Source organism: Centroberyx gerrardi, chromosome 24, assembly GCF_048128805.1.
Source record: "Centroberyx gerrardi isolate f3 chromosome 24, fCenGer3.hap1.cur.20231027, whole genome shotgun sequence".
In the NCBI taxonomy this organism is placed as follows: Eukaryota; Metazoa; Chordata; class Actinopteri; order Beryciformes; family Berycidae; genus Centroberyx; species Centroberyx gerrardi.
Window position 1 is genome coordinate 23,252,527 of NC_136020.1, and position 19,847 is coordinate 23,272,373.

Here is a 19,847-nt window from a genome sequence, read left to right on the forward strand (position 1 = left end):
ACAGCTGTGTAGTGTGTGTGTCTAGATTTAGAGTGATGTAAACTTCATACATGACACTAAGAGATGCACTTTTTCTTGCTATCCATAATTAGGAAGGAGCAGCAACAAAGGACAGCAGTAAGCTGGTCAAAGTAAGATGCAGATGAAAAACTTACTAGCTGATATCAGAGCGAAGGCCGGTAGTTGCTGGCCGGCTGGAAGGATAAGCAGCGGTCACAGTGTCGGTAGTGGCTTGGACACAACAGGCAGAGTCAGCAGCTGGGACAGGAGAGACGAGGTCAAGGTGCTGCTGAGATGACAAAAAAGGGAAGAAAGCGACATTTGAGAGAAAATCCAGAATTCATATCATTCCCCATAATCATGTAACACTTGGTTTGGCTTTGTGAAAATGAACAGGTCTCTCCTCGAGCTAGAAATCAAGAGTCAAGGCTCTCTTGAAGAAATCAAACGCTGTAGCTGCTTCAGAGATTATGGAAAGGAGAGCCTCTTAACAAGAACTTTGCCAGTACCTATGGTGATTTTATCATGTGTGGATCACTCTGCTGAAATAAAACTCGATGGACAAACCCTGAAAACTGTTGCTGCTGAGTTACAGATCAAGTCTTGGTTCTCTGACACCTCACTTGCTCTCATTGAAAACAATTTACGACATAGTAAAATTAGCATTAATTTTTGCTAGCCAACCCCCCCTCCACCGCATGAGGGCAGGCTCTAGTGAGCGCCCGTCCTCATCGACGCCCTGTAACCCAGCTCAGGGGACAACAGAGATGAGTGGGACGCCTCTGTGTCCCGTCTCTGTCTCCACATCTCAGATGGCTGACCTTGCCATCTCGTGTCGGGGGGGAAAACAGCTGATTGTTAATGCAATCAACAACGACGCTCAACCCCAACCACTCCCTGCTCAACCTGCTCCTGTTGAGAACCATCGGTAAGTTCAAGTTCAGGTTCAACTTTGTTTATGTTGCCCTTTATCACACGCATGTCTCAAAGGACTTTACAGAGAGTGAGCCTAACTAGATCTAACTGATCAACAATCAACCGTAGAACAGAAAACACACAAAAGCAGATTTTAGCAAGAAATAACAGCCTACCTATTCTACATAACCTAACCTCCCCAGCACCACCAGCCTTAGTGTTGTGTAGCTGTCTGCTAAGATACAATAGATTGCTAGCTTTGGTTTTGGCCATTTTATTGACAGTAAATTCTGTCTACTTTGCTTACTGTTAAGTGAGCAAAATTGCTGTTGCTCTGGTTTGAAAAGTGTTGCTAATGACGGTATACTGTGACTTTATGTCTTGCCAGGCCGACAGAGAGAGACGGGATGAGAGAGCAGAGGATGAAGATCTTGTCGGAGAAGCTAAAATTTCATAAAGCGGACAGCAACCAACAGATCGCTTTGCTCAACAACACCGTCGTTGAGCGAAGTGAAACCATCGAGGAGCTCCGCACTGAAATGGCTGATCTGAGGAGATCTGAGGAGAAGGCTGGAGGAGATCATGTGGGAGCTGAAGACAGGAGGAGCAAGGTCGAACCGTCGAGGAGCTCCGCACCGACAACGCTGCTCTGCAGAGACGGCAGGAAGAGGCCAAGGAGTCGGTGAGAAAGCGGAAGGCGTTCATGGAGGAACAAGATCGACGTGCTCGCAAGCGTGAACAACATGCTGCAGAGGCGGTTCGAACGAGTCCTGCCCGGCAACAGAAACCACGAGGGAACTGAGGCTGGAGGTAAGTTTTTATTCAATCAGCAGAAATCAATGTGTGCATGAGCCATTGTAGTTTGTTGGGTTTTTTTGTTGTTGTTGCAGAAAGTGCTGCCCTACAACCAGCACTAACAACTTTTCAGTAACATTCAAAAAACACCACAAGCTTAGTAGTGTTCTGTGTCAGTAGTAGGAAGTATAGTGACGGGCGGACTCGAAACACTCGAAACACCGCGTTGAAACGCTTCCAAACCTTTGCGACACTGCTGTGTTGAAACTTCGTATCAAAGTGGCCAAGTCACATGATTTCAGTAAATGAAGTTTTGACGGTTCAACGCTCGGGGGTCGACCCCAAAGTGAACCTGAGTCAAATGTGTAGGGTCGAGACGTGCTTTTTACAACGAGGACCACAATGGAAATAAGTCTTCTTGACTTTATTGTGTGTTGAATTCCTCGACTCAGTTTTATATGTGTATGGTTGTGGCCTAAGGGCTTTCAAACCTATGTGTATTCTATAATCTGTCAAATAAAATCAATCAATCAAGACATGGGCGCGGCCATTTCTCGGTTCTGGAAGCAAAAACCCATTAATTTTTCGCATACGTGACTCGCCATTCAGAGTGAGCCAGCAGCTCAAACGAGTAGGGAAAACTAGCATAGTTGGAAAAAAAGGCAAAGGTACAAGACTGTGTACATCTGGGTGTTAGAGGGTAAAGAAACTACTCATCCCAGAGATAACTGCGCCATCGAAGTCCCCCAATCACAGAGCTCGCTTGTCATGTGGGAGAGACCAACTATATATAGAGCTATACAAGATAGATCTAACGCTACTAGAACATGGTCCAGTGTTTTGTACCCGACTGCAACGATTGGTCAGGAGAGAAAACTACACTTCTTTCTCCCGCTTCCCATCGCCTCCGTCTGCAGCAGCGGTGGATCCGACTCATCCGGTTTAATTAACGCCTTCACAGCCGGTATCAGAGAACTGTCCGTCAGCTCGCTGGTGCTCATGCTCCACACAGCTGTCGTCTCTATAGCAACACGACGCTGTAAGATTTACATCCGGCAAAATACTAATTCTACAATTCTACGTCTATGTGCCTGACACACCTACGCCATAGTAACTCCCTCTTAAGGATCATGGGTACTGTAGTGTTTGGTGTTGTTTTAAACACGGAAGCGACAGAAAAAACACTTAGCGAGGTTGAAACATTTATAACCGAGGATCATTACAGCAACCTTTACTATCGCTTTCTGATCTCGGAGACTGAAGGCGATCTCTGCTGTGTAATATGGCGGCTATCACTAAAGTTAAAATCCCTGTGAGTCTGGCGGCTGGTTTAAACTCTTATGGCAGCTACTGATCTCAAATCAGTTGTCATAACTCATAGCTCATACTAACGGACTGATTCAACGAGTTTGCGCTGATGAACAAATTGTTTTCCTCAGTGACATCTCAGGATATTGTAGACTGCTTTTAAATGAATCATTGTGGATGGTTGTTTTTGGGTTCTTCCCTTTACACGCATTTGACCATCAGATGTGGCCAGTGTGTTGAGTTTGGAGCGTTTCGTTTCCACACTGTGAATCATTTTCATTTTTCAGAAAGCCTTGTTTCTCCCATCACTAGTATAAAGTGGCATACAGTGCTCAAGATGCCACACCTTAGATTATACATATGTCAAGGCGTGGCATCTTAAGTCTGAGGTGTCTGTCTTATGTCTGTTTCACACAAAAAAATTAATGTTTATCCATTTCAAATTCAGTTGCAGAAACTCAAGGTCAGAATAAATTATGAGCCAGCTGAGATAGAGACTCCAGTCAGACAGAAGAAGACTGCGTGGAAAGTTGGAAGGACGTGGTTCAGCGTCAGGAGGAGAGAGAGAGAGAGAGAGAGAGAAGAGGGAACGAGAGGAGGAAAGGGAAACAGAAGAGGTGAAGAGGGGGAAGAGAGAAAGGAAGGAGAGAGAGAAAGGGAGGCAAGGGAGGAGAGAGAACGAGAGGAGAGAGAAAAAGAGGAGAGGAAGGAGAGAGAACGAGAGGAGAGAGAAAAAGAGGAGAGGAAGGAGAGAGAACAAGAGGAGAGAGAAAAAGAGGAGAGGAAGAAGGAGAGAGAACGAGGAGAGGAAGGAGGAGAGAGAACGAGAGGAGAGAGAAAAAGAGGAGAGGAAGAATGAGAGAGAACGAGAGGAGAGGAAGGGAGGAGAGAGAAAGGGAGGCAAGGGAGGAGAGAGAGTGAGATGAGAGAAAGAGGGAGAAGAGAGAAAGAGGAAAGAGAAAGAGAGGAGGGAGAAGAGAGAAAGAGAGGAAAGAGAAAGGGAGGCAAGGGAGGAGAGAAAAAGAGGAGAGGAAGAGGGAGAAGAGAGAAAGAGAGGAAAGAGAAAGGGAGGCAAGGGAGGAGAGAGAATGAGAGGAGAGAGAAAAAGAGGAGAGGAAGAATGAGAGAGAACGAGAGGAGAGGAAGGAGAGAGAATGAGAGGAGAGAGAAAAAGAGAGGAAGAGGGAGAAGAGAGAAAGAGAGGAGAGAGAAAGAGGAAAGAGAAAGGGAGGCAAGTGAGAGAGAATGAGAGGAGAGGAAGAGGGAGAAGAGAGAAAGAGGAGAGAGAAAGAGAGGAGAGAGAAAGAGAGGAAAGAGAAAGGGAGGCAAGGGAGGAGAGCGAGATGAGAGAAAGAGGGAGAAGAGAGGAAGAGGGGGAAGAGAGAAAGGAAGGAGAGAGAAAGGGAGGAGAGAGAAAAAGAGGAGAGGAAGAGGGAGAAGAGAGAAAGAGAGGAGAGATAAAGGGAAGAGAGAGAAAGAGGAGAGAGAAAGAGAGGAGAGAGAAAGGGAGGCAAGGGAGGAGAGAGAACGAGATGAGAGAAAGAGGGAGAAGAGAGGAAGAGGGGGAAGAGAGAAAGAGAGGAGAGGAAGAGGGAGAAGAGAGAAAAAGAGGAGAGGAAGAAGGAGGAGGGAGAAAGAGAGGAGAGAGAAAGGGAGGAGAGAGAAAAAGAGGAGAGGAAGAGGGAGGAGAGAGGAAGAGGGGGAAGAGAGAAAGGAAGGAGAGAGAAAGGGAGGAGAGAGAAAAAGAGGAGAGGAAGAGGGAGAAGAGAGAGAAAGAGAGGAGAGAGAAAGGGAGGAGAGAGAAAAAGAGGAGAGGAAGAGGGAGAAGAGAGAGAAAGAGAGGAGAGAGAAAGGGAGGAGAGAGAAAAAGAGGAGAGGAAGAGGGAGAAGAGAGAAAGGGAGGAGAGAGAAAGGGAGGAGAGAGAAAGGGAGGAGAGAGAAAAAGAGGAGAGGAAGAGGGAGAAGAGAGAAAGGGAGGAGAAGAAGAGGGAGGAGAGAGAAAAAGAGGAGAGGAAGAGGGAGAAGAGAGAAAAAGAGGAGAGGAAGAGGGAGGAGAGAGAAAGAGAGGAGAGAGAAAGAGAGGAGATGGTCCACACACCCGTCACACCCCGGATGGACTCCTGTCCTGCTGGTCTCTCTGGTCTTCCCACCAAACTGCTTAACGGGCTTCAAATCATTCAGAACTCGGCCGGCCGGATCGTTCCTCGCACCGAACCATCCGACCACATCGCCCCTCATTCTCATCCGGCTACACCGGCTCCCTGTTCAGTACCGGGTCGACTGTAAAAACCTGCTGCTCACCTTCAGAGCCCTCCGCACCGAGCCCCCACTTACCTCTCTGACCTCCTCCAGGATTACTTTTGGTACTTTTGTTTTGTCTGTGCTGGCGTCTTTGCCGTGTTTCGCTGTTTTTACCCGTTCGGAGTCTTTTTATGCATTGTAAGGCGACCTTGGGTGTCCTGAAAGGCGCCCTCAAATAAAATGTATTATTATTATTATTATTATTATAATAACATCTTCCTGCTGTGGACAGACAGCGAGCGACAGCCACCTTCTTCTTCCGGGACGTCCGGATTGGATTTCCTCAGCCAAATATCCCATATAATCTACTCTGTTGCTGTGATTGATAATGGTTGATTGCTAATTAATAATAATAATTAATATGAATAAAAACATTAATTGGAGAATGTGGGTGTAATATTTAGTGTGCTTGCTGTAGGCAAAGCACACTACTACTATTGTCTTTTTCTGTTTTTCTTCTTCTGGACATTTTTTTTGCCAACTTTCTTCGCCTACAGTTTTTACGTTACATAGAGAGATCTGTCACGAGGTTTCGGAGATATTCACGATAAACTTATCTTAACTAAGATCATTTAATTAACTTATCAGATCTGGCATCTGTGTCTGGCAACCCAGTAGGTTCTGCTACTGTCCACCAATGACAAGCAGGTCAGCTCCTCTCCTCCAATGACAAGCAAGGATGTTGACCTTTAGTTTCTGACAGTGAACTAACGGTCTGTCCATCACTGACCTTTCTGTACACACCAAGGAGGATCTATATTCTCTAATTTTTGTCCCACGGTTTGTCCAATAAGTATTTTCCAGACCCTGACCTGCTTTGGGATAAACTGAAGCGTGAAAAGTTAAATCTATACATTTATATCCTGTACATACTATCATAAAAGTCTCAATAAAGTCTTCCGTTTTGGAGCTACAGCTAACACAACGCTGATGATGCTGACTGCTCACTTATGAGGGACTTATGTTTTTTATTTTGGCTTTAAGGGAGGGACATACAACTTTAAATGGTTGTACTTAGGTGGTACAGCTTCGACTACAACTGACACTGGCGTAGTTAAGTGGTGTATATACTAAGGGTTATATACTAAAATATTTAACGCAAAATGCAGGACGTTCCGGTAGCCTACTGGTTAAAACTCATTCTCATGACTGCAACGTCTGTGGTTCGACTCCGGCGGGGGACTTTTGTTGCATGTCGCCCCCCTTCTCTCTCTCTCCCTTTATTTTTCCTGTCTTTGAACGTTCACATTTACACCATATTTCACCGGTGTAATATCCCGGTGAAATATGGTCTAAATGTGAACGTTCAATCAACGTCTTCAAATAGTCGTTAGGTTTAAAACTTTAACTTTTAAACCTGTTTTGAACGTCTTTTCACCGGTGACCACAGTCATTTTTTAAACGTCTTTTCAACGGAAAAATGCTCACTGGGGAGTATCATGCATTTTCCCCCCAGTCACTCAGGGAGGCTCAAGGAAAAATATTTGTAGCTACATACGATAAGCTCATAAAATATGTTGCATTGTTAGAGTTTAAACTCCAACAGTATCTGGAGCAGTTAGACGACAACATTAAGATACTTCTGACAGGTTCATGCTTCAATAATTTAACTCTCTGACAGAATGAGGACTTTTACTTTGATACTTCCCTACATTTTACTGCTAATACTTATGTACTTTTACAGTAAACTTTTGAACTTTTGCAGAACTTTTACTTTTAATGAAGTATTTTTCCATCATAGCGCGGCGTAAAGGATTTGAGTACATTTTCCACCATTGTGGCTACGTGAAAATGCTGCAAATTATTACTTTAAATGAATCGCAGTAATCTGTAATGCATCTTGAGAGCAGAAAGTGCTGCAGCTATGGAAAGTAGAGAACAACTTCACTGAGAAATGGATCAATAAAATCATCAGAACTATTCTATTCATTCAACAGGCGCTGCAGTTTCACCCAAGCAAAGTAAGTGTGTTCCCCATGCTGACGATTCCCACGCACAGCACAAAACTCTCCAGTCCGTCCACACGCATCGGTCACCGCCGGATAAAAGCCCAAACGCCCCCTGAGGACGTTCTCTACCGATATTACAGCCACGGCGGCGGCGATGCATCACTGTTGTACCCGTTAACGCCGTTAAGCCCGCCCTCCTGGGTATTACCGCTATATTTAGTTATCTGAATTCTGATGAGAAGTCGGATCCCCGGGCGCGGAGCCGGACGTTACCGACGGCATCCGGTCCTTCTCCCGCCAATAAAAAACGGAGACGTCTCTAATTAGCACCAAGATGGATCGCGCTCGCTCGGCCCGCGGCTCCCCGGAGCTCGCTGCCGGGACATCGCTCACAGCGGTGTGTCGGGTCACATGTGGAGAAGACGAAGCAGGCTGGGGGGGGGGGGGGGGGGATTCGTCCTCCTGGTTACAGACGCAACGCTTCACTGTGTCCGTCCTCCACCTGCTCTCCGTCTCATCCAGCAACCGCTAATCAATCGGCAGAATCAATTATGTTTGGTAGCAAAATGTTTCCAAAACAGTTTTCTCTGTATATTGGCTTTGTATAGATGAACAGTTCATCTATACCAGGGGTGTCAAACTCAATCCATGAAAGGGCCATATTGAAAACTCATGACGAGCCATATTTATTTATCTTAACACTTCTTAAACCACATGAATAATTGCGTCAAAATATGCCCTGGCCATTTCAAAACTCAAGCAATAACCACATATGGGATGGCTGCACTTGAAGCTTAATATTAAAGAAAAAAACACATTTTTTTCAATCTCTTTACATGCCTCGGTAGGTTTGCAGGTCTATTGGACTCACCTATCTGTCACCTGTTTGCTAGACACCTGGCATCCTTTTTTTTGGCTGCAAGTCCATCAATGTTTGGAGTCATTTTCTGAGCTGTTGAAACTCTCAGTATGGAGAGCAGGTGTCTGTCAGCGAGACGTGTTCTGTGTGATGTTTTATTTATCTTCATGACAGAAAATAGCTGCTCACACAGGTACGAGCTGCCAAACATACACAGCATGCAGGCGGAGTCCGGGCATCGTTTCTGGGATAAAACGGGGGAACTCGCTCGCTTACCCCGACAGAGTTGTACTCGGCCCGAGTTCGATCAACTCCATTTGCATGTTCATCGGTGCGCTGTCCACATCAGCTGCACTGAACAGTTCGAAATTGAATTTCTGAACCTCAAGGTCTGCAAATCATCTTGTAAACTCTGTGTGAAGTGTGCTCAGTTTGTCGCACATGGGAAGGAGTTGTAGTTTGTTATTTTTTGGGATGTCGGGAGTTGCCATGCTGCATTTGATATAAAAAAAAACACAGTGTGAGTAGGAGGGGGCGTGTAACTGTAGCGCAACACGCTGCAGTGCATGTTGGGAGTGTAGCGTTTGAATTACAGAAACGGGCCAATATTAATAGAAAATATAAATCATCTCCCTGGCCGGATAGCATTGTGCCGCGGGCCTTGAGTTTGACACATGTGATCTATACAGTTTTGTATAGATAAACCATAGAGCTGGCACCAACACAGCAGCGTTAGCGGTTCATTTCCCTGCTGGGACACCTGTGGAAAAAGATGGAAGATGCTTTGGATAACACCCAACATCCATGGCATGTCTTAAAGGTGCTACGTGTTGCATTTTAAACAATAATAATATCACTGTTAAATTACTTGTGATATCTTGGTCTAATGACTGTAAACCAGTGAGTCCATGTTGGAGCTGATTGTTCTCCTCTGTCTCACTCCAGTAGTATTGTTAGTTCTAGTGTTTCTCCACATTAAGACTACATTTCCCATCAGCCCCGTTGCTTCCTGCCCCCCCCCTCCCCCTCCCTGAAGAGCATCAACATGTTGGAAGTGATTTCTCCATCTTCCTTTCCCTCCTTCCACCATCTGCTGCCAGAAACTCTTTCAGCTTCAGCTCCGTTTGCTCTGGAAGAACAGAACCTCTTCCTGTTTTGTGCCGTAAAGCGATCCAGCAGATTTCCCTCCAGATCCACCAGGTGGAGAAACTATGGAGGATGCAGAGTAGAGGCTGGTAGAGGCTGAGACACTGATGGACTGCTTTGTTTACTGTAATTATACTAATGCCTCAAAATTAATTTGACAGTGATGCATTGATGTTAAAATGACACCTGCCGCACCTTTAATGTTCATTTTAAAACAAACCGATTCATATCAGCACCCGTTTTGTCTTTAAGTTGAAGTCTACCGAAACAATTTTTAAGAAACCCTTCTCTGAAAGAAAGTTTTCTTTCAGAGAAGGGAGCAGCTTTGCATTGTACTCCGGCGAGGTTTAGCAATCAAATCAAAGAAGCGCGGATACAATACAACACCAAGACATCTGGCGCGGCATAATGTCTGCAGAAATTATTTTGCTTCAAAGCTGTCTCTTCATTGTCCGCCCGCTGACAGAAATTCCCGATTCTATTGTCGAGCTAAAAATTGGTTGAAAATTGGCAAAAGCGGCGGTGAATTAGATGCTACTGAGCATTACATCGACCGGTACAAAGCAGACAAATGGATGGCAGTGATGATATGAGTGAGCTATCGGTGTCATCGAGCTTACCTGCTGCAGCACGACAACAGACGGCCTGCAGATAAAAGCAGCGCCTGTAATTGTCATTTGCTCTGCCATTGTGTCTCCCATCATTGTGTTACAGTTGTATTATCTAGGCAGCTTGCGGTGTTTCCACTATCACAATACCAGGCTTGCAACAACAATAGTGAGAGGAGATTGACAATAACCCAAATAATGCATGAGTAAGAAAAAAAAAAACAGCATGAAAGCAAGTCATTTCAATAACTGTCAGGGTTCTGGTGGCACATCAGAAAGTGTTGGATGTGTCTTTTGTCAGTTTTGTCAGCGCCTTTGTTTCCTGACAGCGTCTTTATCTGCCTGATCCCAACATGGCGTCTAGGTATGCCTCTCTATTCACCAAGACCTGGATCAGTTATTTTCTCCCAGCATGCCTCGCTGCTACAGAATCATAATAGAGTTTCTCACTCAATTCCCTTGCGGTGGCTTTTCCTTATTTTACTCATTCAATTATGAGGAATAAAATAAAGGATTAGATATTTTCAGGGCCTCTTTTTTCCTCCGTGTTAAATCCATTTTATTCCTTACAATTTCACGCCGTGTGGAATTTCCCAGTCACAAGTTAATTAAGCAGGTAGTGGTTACTCAGGAAACGGCCCCATATTTAGCACAAGAAAAAAAAAAAAACCTTCACACCAAGGTATGTGAAGAAGAGCAGCTTTATCCCCCGGTCGGCACCGCCGGAAGCCTGGCCCTTAACTTTCCCTTAAGCGTTCGGCAGCTGCGGGTCCCTGTTTCATCTCAGGGCCGCTTTTAATGAGATAAACCCTCCGCTGACAGTGACCCGAGATGAAAGCGGGAGGCACAAAGCCGGCGAGAGTTCAGGGAAAGTTCCCGAACGGCCCCACCCACTCACCCCCGCCTAAACCCCTCTCAACCTGCAGAGAAGGGGGGGGGGAGGTGGGGAGGGGGGGATGTGCGGACTAGAAAAAGTTATTTCGCTTCCATTACAACTTTTCAGTTGATCCCAGAAGGAGGCTCGGTAGGCGCGAGAGGCGGTGGGATTGACGGCTCTAATCTCCCAGACTCCCTCCGCCTCGCTCGGACTCGGCATCTCCTTTTGTTCTTTAAGCCGTGGATTCTCTTGTTTCTACAGCTCTATCTGGAGCTGCTGGCTGCTGCGCTGCGGCACGAGCTGCAGGAGCTGCAGGAGCTGCAGGAGCTGCAGGAGCTGCAGGAGCTGCAGGAGCGGCAGGAGCGGCAGGAGCTGCAGGAGCTGCAGGAGCGGCAGGAGCTGCAGGAGCTGCACGAGCTGCACGAGCTGCAGGAGCTGCAGGAGCGGCAGGAGCTGCAGGAGCTGCAGGAGCTGCACGAGCTGCAGGAGCTGCAGGAGCTGCAGGAGCGGCAGGAGCGGCAGGAGCTGCAGGAGCTGCAGGAGCTGCACGAGCTGCAGGAGCGGCAGGAGCTGCAGGAGCGGCAGGAGCGGCAGGAGCTGCAGGAGCGGCAGGAGCTGCAGGAGCGTGGCGGAGACTGACTGACTGACGGACTGACTGACGGACTGACTGGGAAGTGTAACTCTATCAGACTGTGATGCGGTCAGAGCCAAGTGAAGGACTGGAGCTTCATCAGCTGTTTTCAAGATCAGGAAACAATCAAATAAAATAATGAGAAATTCCTAACCTTAGGACAGTTATTAGCTACACATATAATACTACTACTGCTACTACTGCTACTACTGCCATTACTACTACTGCTACTACTGCTACTACTGCCGTTACTACTACTACTACTACTTTCTAGAGGAGGAAGTTAATATTATGAAGCCTAGTGCTCTGCTACTAACTGAAAAAATACAATCTAGTCATACTAAGTTATCTAGGTTAGCTAGTTAGCTAGCTGACCTTCAACATCATGAATGAATGAAAAAACTTCAACATCATGAATGAATGAAAAAAGTCATTACCATTTATATTTTTATTTTGACCCGAGTTCCTTCTTTGCTATTCAAGTTTATCAGTTACCTAACCGTTACCTCCAAAAAACGGTGGTTCTCTGGCTCCGCCCACTGAGGTTTAACTCAACCAATCAGATTATTCCTGCCTCCAGAGCAGCTCTGCCTCTGTAGAAATTAAACTCCAATCTGCCAGACGCTTCCATGTCATTTGGTCCCAGGAACACAGAAGTGTGTCACAGTGAAGAGCTGAAGAGCCTCACTGATCTGTCGGCATGGGAACACGTTCTCCGTTAGCTGCACCGAGAACAAGACAGCAGCTCGTTAACACAGTTAGAGGAGTCAGATTACAGGACTGTTAATGAAGAAAACCCCTTGCTGCTCGAGTCATCATGTGGGGGAACGACAGTGGATCTCTTTGTTCAGTCTGTTCAGAGGGTGAAGCGGTGAAGCGGTGAGGCGGTGAAGCGGTGAAGCCGTGAGGCGGTGAGGCGGTGAAGTGGTGAAGCGGTGAAGCGGTGAAGCGGTGAGGTGAAGCGGTGAGGCAGTGAAGCGGTGAGGCGGTGAAGCAGTGAGGCGGTGAGGCGGTGAGGCGGTGAAGCGGTGAGGCGGTGAAGCCGTGAGGCGGTGAGGCGGTGAGGCGGTGAAGCGGTGAAGCGGTGAAGCAGTGAGGCGGTGAAGTGGTGAAGCAGTGAGGCGGTGAGGCGGTGAGGCGGTGAAGCGGTGAGGCGGTGAAGCCGTGAGGCGGTGAGGCGGTGAGGCGGCTGCACTTCTTTTAAAATTTGTATTTTACTTGATTTTATGCATCCTATGTACTCTATTTTTTAACTTTATTTTTATTATTATTTTACAGTGGATTTTATTTTCCATCTTATGTTATGCATTCCTCATATTTTTACTATTGTTATTCAGTGGGTTTTATTTTCCATCTTATGTTATGCTCATTCTATGTCTATTTTCATGTGAAGATGCATTTTATGTATTCTATTCTCCTCTTTATCTTATTCTCACTATCATTATCAAGATTTATGTGAAGCACTCGGTGCATGTCATTTCTCTGTTGTAAAGCACTTTGAGCTGCATTTCTTGTATGAAAGGTGCTATACAAATAAAGTTTATTATTATTATTATTATTATTATGTGTGCGGTGTGTTTTGCAGGCAGGATGCTGAAGTGGACACCGGGACGCTGCTGTGACGCATTAAAGCCCCTCAGCTCCAGGACACACCGGCTCTCACTGAGAGGACTCTGCATGGTAAGCACCTGGAAGCAATCAAGCAAATGGCAGGAACGCCACCCAACACACACACACACACACACACACACACACACACACACACACACACACACACACACACACCAGCTACAGCCGGCACTCGGAAACCAAACTGCCGCTTGTTGAATCCGTCTCTCAGCTGCTGTATAATTCCTCGAAAAGCGTCTCACATTTCCTCAAGATAGCTGAGATTCCCAAGCTCAGCCATCGCAAGCTGCTGCTTCTTGTCACTTACATATTACAAGCTTGTTTTAATCGAATGTACAGTATAATATACTAAATGAAAGTATTGGGTTGTACATGATAGAAAGCTACTTTGTTGAGCACCTTATTTTATTCTGTGATGGACAGAACGTTTTCACCCTCCGGCCTTCATCAGTGTCTAATACGGTCCCTATCTTCTGTTTATTCCTATTTGTTTTACTCTCTTACCTTGTTTTTCTATATTTTTCTATGACTATATTGTACCTTGGCCTATCCGGTAACACACAGACTGGAAGCTACTGTACACCAGAATTTCCCTCGAGATCAATAAAGTATCTATCTATCTATCTATCTATCTATCTATCTATCTATCTATCTATCTATCTATCTAATAGCCACTAATCATTTTTCCCTATATAAAGGGACTTGCATCATTGAATCCCAAAAAATAAGAAACTCCAAAGTATTTCATATATGCAGAAATGTTTTTATATAATGAGTATAATACAGCTCATACAGTCAGTCTGTCTGCTGCAGCTTAAAGCATCAGAGGCCTTCTCGAATAAAAACATCTAAATCGCTCTTTAGGCTCCTTTAATAACATTTAGAGCATCATGGGACACTAAAACTCTCCACTGCAACCCAGACTAATAAAGTTATTTTATGGTAAGCGCCTTCTCAAAGCACCTATCTACATCTCAAAGCATCTGATATTTAATAAAATATTGGCAAAATTATGTATCGGTCTAACCCAGTGGTTCTCAACGTGGGGTCCGGGGACCACCAGGGGGTCCTTGAGGGGGTTCCAAGGGGTCCCCAGCAAACTGATGAATTATTAAACTTCAGCATTATTTCATTTACAAGAAGTGAACACAGTTAGAGAATGTAGAAGAATGACTGTTTTGATCATAGTTTCTCTGCTATATCTCTACCTACAATACAGATAGTGATGTGATTCTGGACAAAATCATATCTGACAATAAAAATATTCTTAGATTTGGGTCCGAGAGACAAAATCGGGTCGTAATGTGGGTCTAATGTGGAATAAATTAGGGTCCTTGATGTGAAAAAGGTTGAGAATCACACTATAGTATAAATGCTGTTGGAGAGGCTTTTCTCAACCTGCCAATAAGATAAAAAAAAGAAGAATATATTCTGGGGAAAGCTGAATATCTTTATTTTATGGCATGAAAATAATCAAATTTAAAGATGTTGAATATCAGCACAGCTGTTGCAGTTCAGACGTTTGTTTCTCTCTGCTGCTGTTGTCAGTTTTCTTGATTTGTGTCTCGAGGCGGACGAGCCAAACTCTCCTGCAGGAATCGCTAACTCGTTCTGACCGGAATCCGATCCAAAGCGAGACTCTAATGATCGGCGGTGGAATATCCAAAACTTTCCGGACCTTTCCCGCCAGGATGAAAAGAACGGATCGCTTTATTGGCTCGCAGGCTGAAGTTGGACGGCGCTATCTGAAGCAGCAGATGCCACGGTGAATTGAGAGCGTCTCTCATCTCTTCTGCACGCCCCGGTCTTCCTCCTCGGCACTTCGGAGGGAGGAAGGAGCGGAGTCTGTTGGCCGGAGACGGCTGTCGGACGCGGACTGGAAGTGTCGCGGGCAGCGGTGCATTGTGGGAATCTGTCAGAACCGCCGGGCCAAAGTCACAGATGGCGTTCGGAGCCGTTGGCGCTCCGCGGTCCCAGAGCCTCGATCTGGTTTGTATTGTGATTAAAAGTAGGAGCAGGCAGCCGCAGTCTGACTCCACTGTGTTGTCGGGCGCTTCAAGGTGTGCCGTGATTGGCCGATTTATTTGTCTGGTTTTACGATGAGAGTCAAGAGCTACGTTTACATGTGCGGAGGATTCCCTTTTTTTACCCGGCTGAGTTTTGGTCGACATGCAAACGTCATAACGCAGTTTTATAACCTGGATGAGCTCAGACTCCGATTCGCTTACAATCAGGATCAATTGAACCATTGATGAATGACCTCATCAACTCCAATTCAACTGCGGAATTGGATTTGAAAAAAACCTTCAGGACACAGAATTGGAAATCAATTGGAAGTTCAAAAGTTGTCAATTTTCAAAAGTTCAGAAGCTGGCTTTCCCTGAACTGGAGTTGAATTCTCAGTGAATGTTCATCAAGGTCGCCACGGGTCCTTGAAATCCTTGAAAGTTTGTGAATTTGAGAAAAAAAAAATCAAAGCCTTGAAAGTTTTTGAAAATAGACATAAATAGACATGGGTCATTGAAAGTGCTTGAATTTATATATTTGTGTTAGAGAAGGCAAGAGAGACCACACAGTCTGCCGTCACTGAGAAGTCTTCATTCAAGCCTCTCTCTCTTTTTAATTGTTGTCTGTGAGCTTCTGTAAAGCCTGCTAGTTCTCATTATAAAAATTCTCAGTGTTGTAACAGTAGTTAACCTCGATCCGTGTCTCAAACTATGCCGTGTTGGGTCCTTGAATTTGAGGGAATTGGGCCTGGAAAGTCCTTGAAAAGTCCTTGAATTTGATGTTTAAGAAGGTGTGGGAACCCTGGTTCATGAATGGATCAACACTGACCATGGAAACTTGCACTTGTGGTTTTTTGACCCGTGCTGCATTGTGGGTATTATTCCTACTGGGACCCTCATGTCTTTCTCCAGTATTAGAAGTAACCTACATTGCTCAGTGGAAGAGGAACGGAGGGAACATTCTGTTAACGGGTTTATTCACGGCAGCAGAGAGATTCAATTGCCGGCGATCAAAGGTTCATGTAAACAGCTTAACCCACATCGACTTGAACCGGCGTTTGGCCGGCAGCTGGGTCGCCGCGCGCTGTGGGCGGCGAGCGAAAACATGTAATTTCAAACGATATATTTATATTACAGCGCGCGCTCGAGAAGACGCCGCGTCACGACTGCATTCTCTCAAAAAACGAAATCTTTCAGCCTGTTAATTTCCCACGAACGTTTCACACCGGTTCCTTCCTCCGTCCCTCTTCTTCTTCTTCTTCTTCTTCTTCTTCCGGCGGTCGTCAAGACGTTCATGTCTCCGGGGGTTTTCTTCCTGTCTCTTTAGCATAAATACCAGCGGTGCCGAGGACGAGGAGTCAAGAGGGTTCAATGGGGAACGGTGCGGCGCGTCACGGAAACCAATTATACACCGGCTCCCGAAGCCCTCGTTTCTAAGCTCGGGCCTTGAATGGTTTTGATATTCCATGATGAATTACCACGACCAAATGAGAGAGAGAGAGAGAGAGAGAGCGAGAGGGAGAGAGAGAGAGAGAGAGAGAGATCCAGGAGGAATTGTTTGCCTGAATCCCCCGAGGCGCCCGGCGCTCGGCGTGTCGGAGGAGGACTGTGTGTTTTCTCGCTCCGCTCCTCCGCCCACGCTCGCCTCTCCAACCGGATGAAGTCCCGGCGGAGGAGTTCCTTCATCTCAGCAGAGCCTTTCCTGTTCTTCTTCTGCGGCGCGCACCTCTCCTCTTAATTAAACAGCGGCGAGGGAGCGGGAGCCGCCGTTGTCTGACAGAGAGCGTGGAAAATTAACTTTGTCCTGCGACGAGGAAGGAAAAAAAACGTTAAAGAGAGAGAAGTCGGCGCTAAATCTCACAGGCGGCGAGTTCATTAGCAGAGGGAAAGAGTCCGAGTCTCCTGTCGCTTCACGTTGGTTCAAGAATCGCTTTGATTGGACGGTGAAGCGGGCGAACGGCGGCTTTGTTGCAGCGTAAAGACACATTATGTAACATTTTCATGAAAAAACATGGCTTTATTTTCAATTTAAGCGACATATTTAGGGCCGAATGAGAGCAAATCCACCCACCAGCGCTGATTGAGACCCACTCGTTTTGTGGCAATCATCTCCGTACACAGGAAGTGATGCGTTTTACAAATTAGGTAAACCAGGAAGAGAATTATGCTGCGATCTGCGGACTATTTTGGATTGTAGTTACAGTGTAAGTAAGTAGTAAGTAAAGTTTATTTATACAGCAGCTTTCACAGAGCGTAAGTCCATCATGATCCATCAGAAACAGCTGATAGATGTGTGTGTGTGTGTGTTTGTTGTTTTGGCGAGGCAGAAGAACAGAAGAAGAAGAAACAGACTCTACAGTATAAAACCAATAAGAAGCTGAGCTGGAAAACCTCCAGTCATCCCAACGCTCCACCACCACGCTTCCTCTGGTTTCTCTTTTGTTCCGGTCGGACCGTCGTCTCCGTGTTTGCCGCTATAGTTTCTACAGAACAAACGCAGGAACGCTTCTGATTGGCTGAACGGACGCTGACGAATCCAGAAAAAAGTCCAGAAAAAGAGAATGAGATCTTTGGAAAGAAGAGGAGAGTGATAAGAGACGCAATGAAACGAGAATAAATATCAGTGTCCCTTTAATCGATGGAAAGAAGCGAAGAATCAGAACTGATGAAGAGGCGGTTTCTGTTTTACTGGACAGGTGGAAATCTCCGGTACAGGTATTTATTCTGAGTGCAGTCAGTTCAGTTACATATGGACGACTGGTTCTGCAGATTGTCAGTATCACTAAAGCAACAGAGAAGGATTTATGGGAATTGGAGGCAATAACATCTGCAGCTAACGCCAAACAGCAGCTTTAACTACAAAGTTTTGTCAGTGAAACAAGTTCATTACTAGTTGAATCTGAGATGTCGCACCAATAATAATAATAATACACATTTTATTTATATAGCACCTTTCTTAAACAGTTTACAAAATGCTTTACAGAATAAAAAAAATAGTAAAACAAACATACAATAGAAGAGAAGCAACAACAACGGATCAATTAAAACTATAGGCAAAGTAAAACGATTAGTAATAAAATAGTACAAGAATCACAAAAAAAATGCACTTTCTTGTCACTTTATGTCAGCTTTATGGAGGTTTACATATTGTTCTGCAGGCGCACTTCTTTGAAATTGTAAAATTATTTTGAATTATATTGTAAAAGAAAGTGTTATTGTGAGCCCTGTGTGGGCGGAGAAGTCTTCAGTGTTAAAACTCTTCAGATTCGGCCCGACGTCTTTGCAGATGTGATTTATGCTCTCGGCGCGGCGAGGAGCTCCGATCTTTAATTACCAGGCAAATTACCAGCCGCTGTAATTCATCAGTACACAACCGGCCGAACCTCGTTTCCACTCTCATTTCATGAATAATTGCTTTCTCGGAAAACCTGCTTCTGCTTCTCCTGGTGTGAAAAGCCTCAGAGGAAACAGGAGTTCACAGATCCGACCGGAGCTGCGATCGCTAAAAATACTCAGATCCTTTACTGAAGTAAAAAAGCAGCAATACCACGAGTCTAGAAGCTTTAGCAGTAAAATGTACTTAAGTATCAAAGTAAAAGTCCTCATTCTTTCAGTGTTAAATTATTGAAGCATTAACCTGTAAGAAGTATTTAATGCTGTAGATAGAAGTATTCTAATACTTCTATACTTTTACTGAAGTAAACTTTTGAATGCAGAACTTAAAGTATTTTTCCATTATGGTACTGCTGCTTTTACTGAAGTAAATGATTTGAGGACTTTTTCCACCACTGGCAGTTTAATACGGCAAGTCCATGACAGATATGTATAGACAATGAATATATGTGGTGTTTATCCCTCCCACACACACACACACACACACACACACACTCACTCAGCAAGTGTCTCTAATAGCCTGCCTGTCTGTCCTGTGTGCTGGACGCTAAGCCCCGCCTCCTGTCAGATTCTGGGCTGTTGTCTGAAGGTGACTGAGGATGACAGGCGGCCGGGTGCGTCTGATTCGCTGAACGCAAACGCTCCTGATTTAGACAAATGGGAGCGGCGGCGGCGGCGGCCGACCTTCAGCGGTGATGAAGCTGTCAGACGCTCTGACCTCATCACCGCTCCACCTGCGCCGCTCAGAGCGTCACAGACCGAACCGTACAGTTCAGGATGGGACTCTCTGTTATGAATATGACAGGAGCTCCTCTACATGCTCACTTTGATGCCAAAGTTTCATATTCGTGAGGCAAAATCTGCAAAATCTGTACCTGCTTTAAAGTGTTTTTAACGGAAATTAACACTCATTGATTCCCTACTAGATTTTCATTATCATAGCTCATAAGCTCAGAAATAATAGACTAACAAAGTGTTTTTTTCAAAGCGGTCGAGCGGTCGTCATCGTTTATTACCGGAGAGTTTTCCCTACCTGTAGCCGCCGGGCCGCGGCGTCTCACGTTTCACTCTCGAAACGGTTAGCCAATCGGAACAGAGGGGTCGTTAATATTAATGAGCCTTAAAGACACGGAGACAGAAACGGCCTGTTCTTGGTAAGGCTCAGAGAGATGCTGGAAAATGAACGTGGAGAAATGGATTGAGAGTGTTTTTGGTTCATGACACCACACACACAGCTTTGAATGGACCCCTGAGCGTCTCTGAGTACTTAGAAAAGCGCTATATAAATAAAATGTAGTATTATTATTGTTATTACTATTGTTGTAATCTGTTAGTTTCTTCTGTATTAGATCCTGTGGTTGGAAGGTGTACGATTGCCTGACATTATGATGTTTTATGATTTAATAAAGAAAAAAAACCTTTACTCCTGA